Genomic DNA, 12299 nt, shown 5'->3' with positions numbered 1-12299 from the left:
TAATTCTGAGGCACTAATAATTCTGACTTCAATTGTATGTGTGTGTATATATAAAGTTAAAGTCAAAATTATTCACCCTCCTGGTAATTTTCTTTTTTTAATATTTCCCAAATGATGTTTAACAGAGCAAGGAAATTTTCACAGTATTTCCTATAATATTTTTTCTTCTGAAGAAAGTCTTATTTGTTTTATTTCAGCTAGAATGAAAGCAGTTTTAAATTTTTTTGAAAACCATTTTAAGATCAACATTATTAGCCTTCTTTAAGCAATATTTGTTTTTCATTGTCTACAGAACAAACCACTGTTATACAATGACTTGCCTAATTACCCTAACTTTGAAGAAATCTTCTTTCCGTTAAACAGAAATTGGGGAAAAAATTTATAAGAAGCTAATAAATCAAAGGCACTAATAATTCTGACTTCAACTGTATGTCTGTGTATATATACAGTTAAAGTCAAAATTATTCACCCTCCTGGTAATTTTCTTTTTTTTTTTCAAGTATTTCCCAAATGATGTGTAACAGAACAAGGAATTTTTCACAGTATTTCCTATAATATTTTTTCTTCTGTTTTATTTTAGCTAGAATGAAAGCAGTTTAAATTTTTTTTAAAACCCTTTTAAGATCAACATTATTAGCCCCTTTAAGCAATATTTGTTTTTGATTGTCTACAGAACAAACCATCGTTATACAATGATTTGCCTAATTACCCTAACCTTGAAGAACTCTTCTTTCCATTAAAAAGAAATTGGAGGAAAAATATACAGGAGGGCTAATAGTTCTGACTTCAACTGTATATGTGTGTGTATGTGTGCTGGAGCCACGTGCCGTCAGGTTTTGCTGGTTATTGATTCGCACACATGCTGTCTGTCAGTCAGTCCGTCAGTGTCTGGAGTTTTCCAGAGTTCAGAGAGGGTTTGCTGGAAAGACTGAACTGATCTGAGTACAGTGAGACTCAGACAGATTTCTGATGATACTTCTCATTGAAATGCTGATGTTTAATGCATGAGGGTCTGGGCTGCAGAAACGGCCCACGCGTGTGTGCCCGCTGAATATCATGCTGTCAGGATGTTTGTCTGCCAGTTTAGGTCATTTGAGTTCATCTTTGCATTTTCCTCCTGCAGTTTTATTATTTTGGGTTTTATTTATACTCAGATTGTGAGTAGAGTGATGATTTGATGACACTGTCTGACTCTTATCATCTGTGTGTGCTTGTAATAATGTCATTTTAAATATGCTTTCAATTGCTTTTAATTTTTAATAATGTGTCCATCACTTTTTTTGGTCCTGTTTGGAGAATATACTACTGTTAAATGTTTTGAGGTGGTAGCATGGTGGCTCGGTGGTTAGTACTGTCGCCTCGAAGCAACAAGGTCGCTGGTTCGAGTCTCGGCTGGGTCAGTTGGCATTATTGTGTGGAGTTTGCATTCTCTCCCCTTGTTGGCGTGGGTTTCCTCCGGGTGCTCCGGTTTCCCCAACAGTCCAAAGGCATGTGCTGTAGGTGAATTGAATAAACTGTCTGTAGTGTATGAGTGTCTGAATGTGAGTGTGTATGGATGTTTCCCAGTACTGGGTTGCAGCTGAAAGGGCATCCGCTGTGTAAAACATATGCTGGAATAGTTGTCGGTTTATTCCGTTGTGGCCACCCCTGATAAATAAAGGAATAAGCCGAAGGAAAATGAATGAATCTTTTGAGGTTACTCAGTGATACATTTATTAAATTACTGAAAAAGAAATTACAGTAAAGACTGTAATATTGAGAAATATTATTAACATTCAAAATCAGGCTTTTTGTGTGAATGTAATATTTTAGATAATATTTAATATCTGATTTGTGTATTTATATTAAAATTATATTACATGATTGGCGGTATATAACCCCTGATAAATCAGAGACTAAGCCAAAGGAAAATGAATAAATGAATGAATAAATATTAATAATATTTCATGTTATAATGTTTCATATTATATTAATGATATATTTATTTATAATAATGTACATTTTGTTTGTTCTGTTTGGAGATTATACTAATGTTCAAATGTTTTGAGGTTGCTCAATGATACATTTATTTAATTATTGAAAAAATAAAATACAGTAAAAACTGTAAAAACAGTAATATTATGAAATATTATTAAGATTCAATATAACTCTTTTGTTTTGTTTTTCTGAAAATAACTTAATATACAGTATATTATTTAAAGTGATTATATATATATATATATATATATATATATATATATATATATATATATATATATATATATATATATATATATATATATATATATATACACAGTTGAAGTCAGAATTATTAGCCCCCCTGTTTATTTCTTCCCCCAATTTCTGTTTAACTGAGAGAAGATTTGTTTCATCACATTTCTAAACATAATAGTTTTAATAACTCATTATAATTTTGTCGCTAAAATGGTGTTTAAAAAATTTAAAACTGATTTTATTCCTACTGAAATAAAACAAATAAGAGTTTCTCCAGAAGAAAAAATATTATCAGACATACTGTGAAAATTTCCTTGCTCTGTTAAACATCATTTGGTAAATATTTATAAAAGAAAAAAAAAGCTGGGCTAATAATTCTGACTTCAACTGTATATATATATATATATATATATATATATATATATATATACACATACATACAGTATAATAATATAATAGTTTGTGTTATATTTAATTTTATATTCATCCATTCATTCATTCATTTTCTTTTGGCTTAGTCTCTTATAAATCAGGGGTGACCATGGCGGAAAGAACCACCAACTTATCCAGCATCTGTTTTACACAGCGGATGCCCTTCCAGAAGCACTGGAAACAGCCATACACTCTCACATGCACACACATACACTACGGCCAATTTAGCTTTTCCAATTCACTTATAGCGTGTGTTTGGACTGTGGGGGAAAACTGAGCACCCGGAAAAAACCCATGCCAACATGGGGACAACATGCAAACTCCAATATTATATTAATAAAATATAAATTTTGTCATTTATTGCTGTGATGTAAATCATCATTACCCAAAGTTTTCAATGTCACATACTTCAAAAATCAATCTAACTTGTTGATTTGAAAATCAAGATTTTGTTTTGGGAATTGTGATATTTCAATTCCACTGTGACACATTTTTATTTGTTGAATAAAAAGTTAAAAATAATGACACATTTATTTGAAATAGAGCTCAAATATAATGTCTTTCCTGTCAGTTTAATACATCCTTATTGAACAAACTTAATAATAAAAACAAAACTTCTCCTAGGGCCCACACGTTTTGGATGATGGCAGTAAATTTACAATTGTATTATTTTTATTTTGTAAATTACAACAGTGAGTTTTCCCAGTACTGGGTTGCAGCTGGAAGGGCATCCGCTGTGTAAAACATATGCTGGAATAGTTCATTCTGCTGTGGCGAGCCCTGATAAATAAAGGGACTAAGCTGAAGGAAAGTGAATGAATGAATGAATGAATGAACAGTGAGGATTGAACTGAAGAAAATGCTGTTGAATGATGGACAAATCAAGCAAAAATTGCTTTTCTTCAGAGAAACTGTTGTTGTTTTCTGCCTTTAAGCCCAGTTTCTTTGTGTGTGTGTGTTTTCTTCTCTCACCTGAATGTGGGGAAGACACAGTGTTGATGCTTCCTCTATAAATATCGGCCCACTTTTGTTGCTGTGTTGAGAAAGAGACGGAGGTCTGTGCTGAATCACTGTCTGCACGCACGTGTTTGTGTGTGCACATATATATGTGTGTATGTGTGTGTCTTTGTGTGTGGGGGGGTGTTTGAGTGTGTGTGTGTGTATGTGTGTGTTTGTGGTTGTAAATTGTGAGTTTAGAGGATCTGCCTGCTCTTCTTTCTCTTTTCTTCTGCCAGAGACTCTGTCGGATCTCCTTATTAAGGCAGGTCAACCAGACTCTCCTCTGCTCTGATCCTTCAGCACACGTATTTTGTTTTAATGCTGCAATTTCAGACAGCACAATAACAAACTTTTAACTTCAGAAGAAGAGTTAGGAAATCAATTCTTGGTGGAAAAACCAGACATCTATAACATTTTCTTCTTTTGAACATGTGTATATATATATAAATATCATTTGTTTTCAACTATATATTGTATACACTCACCAGCCACTTTATTAGGTACACCTTAGTACTACCGGGTTGGACCCCCTTTTGCCTTCAAAACTGCCTTAATCCTTCATGGCATAGATTCAACAAGATACTGGAAATATTCCTCAGAGATTTTGGCCAGTTGCTGCAGATTTGTCGGTTGCACATCTATGATGCGAATCTCCCGTTCCACCAAATCCCAAAGGTGCTCTATTGGATTGAAATCTGGTGACTGTGGAGGCCATTTGAGTACAGTGAACTCATTGTCATGTTTAAGAAACCAGTCTGAGATGATTCATGTTTTATAACACGGCACTCTGGACATACAGGGATGGTCATGGTCGGCAACAATACTCAGGTAGGCTGTGGTGTTGACACGATGCTCAATTAGTACTAATGGGCCCAAAGTGTGCCAAGAAAACATCCTCCACACCATTATACCACCACTACCAGCCTGAACTGTAGATACAAGGCAGGATGGATCCATGCTTTCATGTTGTTGACGCCAAATTCTGACCCTACCATCCGAATGTTGCAGCAGAAATCGAGACTCATCAGACCAGGCACCATTTCTCCAATGCTCTAATGTTCAATTTTGGTGAGCCTGTGTGAATTGTAGCCTCAGTTCTTAGCTGACAGGAGTGGCACCCGGTGTGGTGTTCTGCTGCTGTAGCCCATCTGCTTCAAGGTTGGACATGTTGTGTGTTCAGAGATGCTCTTCTGCAGACCTCAGTTGTAATGAGTGGTTATTTGAGTTACTGTTGCCTTTCTCTCAGTTGGAACCAGTCTGGCCGTTCTCCTCTGACCTCTTGCATCCACAAGGCATTTGCGCCCACAGAACTGCCGCTCACTGGATATTTTCTCTTTTTCAGACCATTCTCTGTAAACACTAGAGATGGTTGTGCGTGAAAATCACAGTAGATCAGCAGCTTCTGAAATACTCAGACCAGCCCGTCTGGCACCAACAAACATGAAACGTTCAAAGTCACTTAAATCACCTTTCTTCCCCATTCTGATGCTCGGTTTGAACTGCAGCAGATCGTCTTGACCATGTCTACATGTCTAAATGCATTGAGTTGCTGCCATGTGATTGGCTGATTAGAAATTAGCGTTAATGAGCAGTTGGGGTGGTGTACCTAATAAAGTGGCCGGTGTGTGTATATTTTTACTGTGTTCATGAATTCAAAAGTCACCAATACTGAAAGAACGAGTTATGTTTTTTTATTAAATACACTGAATAAAAATAGCAATTTGAAAATTATATATCTATCTATCTATCAAATATCTATTTGAAAAAATATCAATATTTTCACTCCAGTATTCCTAGTCAGTTTTTACAATTAAATTATGAACACATGACGAATGCATTCCGCTGTGGCGACCCCTGATTAATAAAGGGACTAAGCTGAAAAGAAAATGAATGAATGAACATATGACAAATATTGAATCAAATATGAAGTTGTGAATTATAATGCTACTTTGAATGCTAAATTAAACAATTATTATAAGATTGTACATTTCTGATTGATTTAACTAACCAAAATGTTTTGTTTTTCAAATATTTATTTCTCAAACCTCATATGTGATTTTCATATGTGACTTAAAGTGTGAAAAAGGCTTTCCATGATCTAGAAATGGGTATAAAAACGAACGTCTCTCTAGAGTCTAAAGCTGAATGTGTGTTATTTATAGACAGCTGTTGCTTTAAGATGATGAGTGACTGTGGCCTTGTTGCTCACAGTTGTTTTTTGTTTTGTTCTCCTCGGATTGGTCTTCAGATTCTCTGTCAGACTATTGTATTAAAAGAATGAGCTAATTACATTGTGCAAACTCTCAAACAGAGACGCGGCTCTTCATTTTTACAACAACCTCTCTATATAGGCAGTTTAGATATTTCTGAGGCACTGCTTTATAATTTTTGTCTTTTTAAATTGACCATAAATTGTTACCATGTTGGATAAGATGATCAGATTAGGTAGTTTCACAATGCTTGATATAAACTTTCTCTGTTAACTCACGTTTGAATCTAAAGTCTGCAGTATGTACAGCAAACAGCCAATCACATGACACATGAATATAGCAAACAGCCAATCACACGACACAAGAGGGGATTAAATAGCCAATCACGACACCAGTGCAGGGAACAACCAATCACACAACACATGAGTGCAGCGAACAGCCAATCACATGACACAGTAGCGCAACGAACAGACAATCACACGACACAAGAGTGGAGTAAATAGCCAATCCCAACACGAGTGCAGTGAACAGCCAATCACACCCCACAAGAATGGAGTAAATAGCCAATCACAACACGAGTGCAGTGAACAGCCAATAACACGACACAAGAATGGAGTAAATAGCCAATCACAACACGAGTGCAGTGAACAGCCAATAACACGACACAAGAGTGGAGTAAATTGCCAATCACAACACGAGTGCAGTGAACAGCCAATAACACGACACAAGAATGGAGTAAATAGCCAATCACAACACGAGTGCAGTGAACAGCCAATAACACGACACAAGAGTGGAGTAAATTGCCAATCACAACACGAGTGCAGTGAACAGCCAATAACACGACACAAGAGTGGAGTAAATAGCCAATCACAACACGAGTGCAGTGAACAGCCAATCACTCGACACATGAGTGGATTAAATAGCCAATCTCAACACGAGTGTAGTGAACAGCCAAGCACACAACGCATGAATGCAGCATACAGCCAATCACATCACACAATAGTGCAGAGAACAGCCAATAACGCAACACGAGTGCAGCGAACAGCCAATCACAGGACACATGAGTGCAGCGAACAACCAATCACGACACATGAGTGCACCAAACAACCAATCACGACACATAATGCACCAAACAACCAATCACGACACATGAGTGCACCAAACAACCAATCACGACACATAATGCACCAAACAACCAATCACAACACATGAGTGCACCAAACAACCAATCACGACACATGAGTGCACCAAACAACCAATCACGACACATGAGTGCACCAAACAACCAATCACGACAAATAATGCACCAAACAACCAATCACAACACATGAGTGCACCAAACAACCAACCACACACCCTTAGTCAGTTACATTAGTAGACCGATGTAGGGAATAGTGAATGAGGGTATATGAGCTGATTTCGGATACATACTTGATCTTATCTGCTTAAAACCCAAACCGGCTTTGTGCAGCAGGCCTCAGGTTTCCCACAGCGCATGTTTCAGTGTGTTTCAGTGTGCTTCTGTTAACGTGGCCAGAATAAATATGACCCACTGGGGTTTGGGTCTGGTTAGTGTGGGTCAGTGTGCTTCTGTTTCGACAGTGGAAAGTATTTAGTGCAGTGTAAAGCGACTGTAGCTCATCTGTGTCCTTGTGGAAACTCGCTCTGGTCTGATGTTCACGCGCAACTGAACTTCATGGACACCTCCCGCGGTTGTCATGGAAACATACCATAACAGCAGAGTTTCTAGTGAGAGATAGTAGAGATGGACAGATTCAGCGTTGTCTGTCATCAGGAGAGAAATGTAAACTATGTTTGCCTTCTGGACTGACTCAAACTGATTGTGACGCTCTGTTATTTATCGAGCCATGACCATTGACAGTGAAATTTGCTGTTTGAAGTACACATGAAATCAAAACTAACCATATTGATTTTGTTAGCTCACATCGCTAGTTTTGTGGTGCATAATTCATCTGTGCATGTCAATTGTTTGCTCTTGTAGTCAGGGCGCGAATTATACATTGATGATCAGGGGGGTGAAGTTTTTATATTCGGTAATATGCCTCAGTGAACCAAAGTTATATAACTAATTCATTCATTCATTCATTCATTTTCTTTTCAGCTTACCCTGCTGAAAAATCCAGCTTAAACCAGCCTAGGCTGGTTGGCTGGTTTTAGCTGGTTGACCAGCCTGGTTTTAGAGGGGTTTTGGCCATTTCCAGGCTTGTTTCCAGCCATTTCCAGCCTGGTCTTAGCTGGTCAGGCTGGAAAAGGACCAGCTTACTCTACCTAATCACCCTAACCTGCCTAGTTAACCTAATTAACCTAGTTAAGCTTTTAAATGTCACTTTAAGCTGTGTAGAAGTGTCTTGAAAAATATCTAGTCAAATATTATTTACTGTCATCATGGCAAAGATAAAATAAACCAGTTATTAGAAATGAGTTATTAAAACTATTATGTTTAGAAATGAAAAAAAAAAAAATCTCTCCGTTAAACAGAAATTGGGGGAAAAAATAAACAGGGGGGCTAATAATTCTGACTTCAACTTCAACTCTTTTATTGTAAACTTGCTCATTTATTATTTTTTTAAAATAATTTATTAAAAACTTTTATTTTTTTTCATTATTATTTTCTCTCTCTCAGAGGATATGTTTATAATTCATAATATTAGATTGTTTTTAATTTTGAGGGGATAATGGGAAAATAAGTAAACTAAGACAGTCTGTAATTTTTCCTATTTCTTATTAAACACCAATAAAAAAATGGAGGGATATTGAGTGGTTCTCAATGACATTTCTGATATTAAACGGTGACAGGTTTGCACTCCTGCACGTATTAATGGATGACACATATTCTTTATTTTACTGTTTAACCTCCATGTGAGCAAGTGTATAATAAAATACAAAGTATGCATCAGACATCTACAGTACAAACCCCCTATTTTACAAGAAACATGTTTTGTGAACACTTACGCTGTCTAGATTTGCCGGCTAAATAAATATTTTTGGCTCAAGCATGGATTCATAATGGTATAAACCATTATAGGGGTGGTCAAATGTATATTTATCTGTTATTTTAATTAGTAATATTATTTAAGATATAGATCAGAGCAAACTATTTCTTAACTATTAAAGGGCTTATGCATCTTGTTTTGATTTTCTTTTGGGGGGGATTAAGTATTAATTGGGGGGCTCAGAGCCACACAAACACCCCTGTAATTCTCACCCTGCTTGTAATCCTTAATGAAAATCCTGTTTTCAGTTAAATTCTCAGATTATGTCTGTCTAAGGTATTGGGCGTGGCTAACATACTTAACCACGCCCCTCCAACTGTCAGTTTTGACAACAAACAGAAATGGTGAGCAGGAGGTGTCTGTTAGATTGTACCCTGCAGGCACAGGACGTCAACGTGACATTATATTATGAAGCTAACATTCAGTAAGCAATGAGTACATTTATATTTAGTAAGGTAAGATTTGTCTCTGTATTTAATGTTAAAAAATAAACAGACATGCAGACCAACTGAAGGTGCTAAAACTGCAGTAAAGGTGTTTATTTGCAGAGTGAAATTCGAGTAATCATCAAAAATCTACATGTACTGATCAGGTTTCACTTAAATCCTTTACCGAAAAAGCTTATTTGCAGCTTATTAAGTATAACACTGCAGTAATGTGCATTTAAATGCATCATATATGTGAACATATAGCATTCTGAGCAGGGTCTGAGATTGTCTTGTTCAGTGTGTGTGTGTTTGAGTGAGTGTGTGTGCTGTGGTGTGTGGTTTGCAGCAGGTGTCGGGGCGTCAGTGAGCCGCTGTAGACGGAGATCATTAACACCGGCCTGTATATACAAACCCTCCTCATGTAAACCCCCAAAGCGCTTAAAATAACTGCATTTTGCCCCCCCTGCTCACATGGCCTCCAATTAAACAACTATTTTTGGCCTTTGGCAGTCTTGATTGTTTAGGAAGGAGCAATTTAAATACCCCTGTATTTTTGGCACTAAAGCAACAGACTGACACACAGCACAAAATGATTTTTGTCTTGTTTCTATAGTCTAAATAACTAAAAGTTCTTAAACCAAGAAGCATTTCACAGTAATACAAATGTATAGCGCTATATTCACAATAATTCTTGTTCCAAAGCAGCTTTACAAAAGGTGCACATAAAATCATAGAATTTAAGTTTGTTAGTTAAGGTTATTAGTTATCATAATTTTATTAGTTGCTAATAACTTTAACTAATTAACTAGCAGCTAATGGCTTTTAACAGTTAAAGTGATTTTATATAAACATAGTTAACCTGCAGTTATATAGTATATAGGTGATGTCTATATGACATGATCAGGAAGGCTATTCCAGAGTTTAGGAGCCATATATGAGAAGGCTTGACCTCCTTTAGTGGACTTATTTTGGGTAATACCAGAAGCCCTAAGTTTTGGGATTGATCTTAAAGAGAGGGCTGCATTGTAGCAAGCCAGAAGATTGATTAGATAAAAAGAAACTAGATTATTTAAAGCTTTATAGGTAAGAAGCAATATTTTATAATCAATATGGAACTTAACAGGCAGACTGTGTAAGGAGGATAAAACTGGGGTGATATAGTCATATTTTCTAGATCTGGTAAGCACTCTGGCAGCTGCATTTTGCACATGGGTGGAAATTTATTAATAGAGGATGCTGGGTAACCAGCAAACAAAGCATTACAGTAATCCAGTCTAGAAGTCATAAAAGCATGAACTGGCTTTTCTGCATCTATGGAGTGGTACCTCTGTCCGCTTACCTAAGTAGGTACAGCTTTTTCAGTTTCACTAGTTTGCTTGGTAGCTCACTGTGAATAGCGTTGTACTTGGGAGATGGAGTGGATCAAGTTCGAGTCTGGCGAAGGACCAGGTAAAAACTAAACCTAAGAAAAGCGACTGCAGTGTCTTCTCTCTTCTTGTTTGCTTTTGAAAACACTATCGGTTGGGTTTGAGGAAGTAGGTGTGTGGGTCAGTTTATATCAAGCTAATATATTATGCATGACGACAAGCCGACCGGCCTCTCTCACGGACATGCATGAGAAATACATTAATATATGCAGAAATGTACACGCCCTCTGGTGGATTTACAAGAAACGACACGTATGAGAAAACGTACTCCAGTTACGTATTTGAGATGTAAAGAAATGTACACAGCGCCCTCTAGTGGATTTGTGAAACCACAAACTGCAAGAAGATGTAGTCCAGGGTACATATTTGTCGATTCTCAAAAAATGTAGCCCTGGGCACATATTTCCAATGAGCCTGGATTGAATGTTTCAGGGCAAACAGTGTGAATTGCAGAACGATTTTTTTTTCGTGCATTCACTAAATATTTCCTATTGAGACTTTGTAGCATTTAGAATACTTGGAAAAAAGACTTGCTTGAACACTATCCTGTAAGTCAGATATGACATTGAGAAAAGTACTAGATGCATTTAGGATTGTATGTTCATTTCCAATAAATTGATTTCACAAACCAAAATGTGCATATACAGCTGAAGTTTTAGCCCCCCTGAATTATTTTTTAAAGAAGATTTTTTTAACACATTTGTAAACATGATAGTTATACTAACTCATTTCTAATAACTGATTTATTTTATCTTTCTCTTGATGACAGCACATAATATTTGACTAGATATTTTTCTAGATACTAGTATTCATTTTAAAGGGACATTTAAAGGCTTAACTAGGTTAATTAGGTAAGTTAGGGTAATTAAGTAAATCATCGTATAACATAAGTTTGTATAGTTTGTTCTAAATAAATCTTGCTTAAGGGGCTAATAATTTTGACCTTAAAATAGTTTAAAAACTAATAAAACCTGCTTTTATTCTAGCCAAAATAAAACAAATAAGACTCCAGGAGAAAAAATATTATTGGAAATACTGTGAAAAAATCCTTGCTCTGTTAAACATAATTTGGAAAATATTTGAAAAAGAAATTCACAGGAGGGCTAATAATTTTGACTTCACCTGTACATCAGCAAACGTAGCTTGGTGTGTGTGTGTGTGCGTGTGCGTGTGTGTGTGTACTGTATGTTGGTGTGTGTTTGGTCATAACAGAGATCGGTGTCTCTGCGCTGCTGTAGATTGTAATAGTGATGTTCATATCATTATTTTAGACTTCCTGAACACTGCCTCACAGGTTTAGATTTTCACAGATCAACGCACAGCTTCAGCTTCAGCTTCTGCTCGTCCCCTTATATGGCTGCTTCATTTCAAAGGCTTTTTCAACCCACAGAGCCATATACAGCCCTCCTGAGATTTTTTTTTCTTTTCTTTTTTTAATATTTCCCAAATGATGTTTAACAGAGCAAGAAAATTTTCACAGTATTTCCTATAATATTTTTTTCGTCTGGAGAAAGTCTTATTTGTTTTATTTTGGCTAGAATAAAAGCAGTTTTCAATTTTTTTTAAAAACATTTT

The sequence above is a fragment of the Danio aesculapii genome, chromosome 16 (genome assembly GCF_903798145.1).
Source record: "Danio aesculapii chromosome 16, fDanAes4.1, whole genome shotgun sequence".
NCBI lineage: Eukaryota > Metazoa > Chordata > Actinopteri > Cypriniformes > Danionidae > Danio > Danio aesculapii.
The sequence above is the reverse complement of the archived record's forward strand: the minus strand, read 5'-3'. Positions refer to the sequence as shown.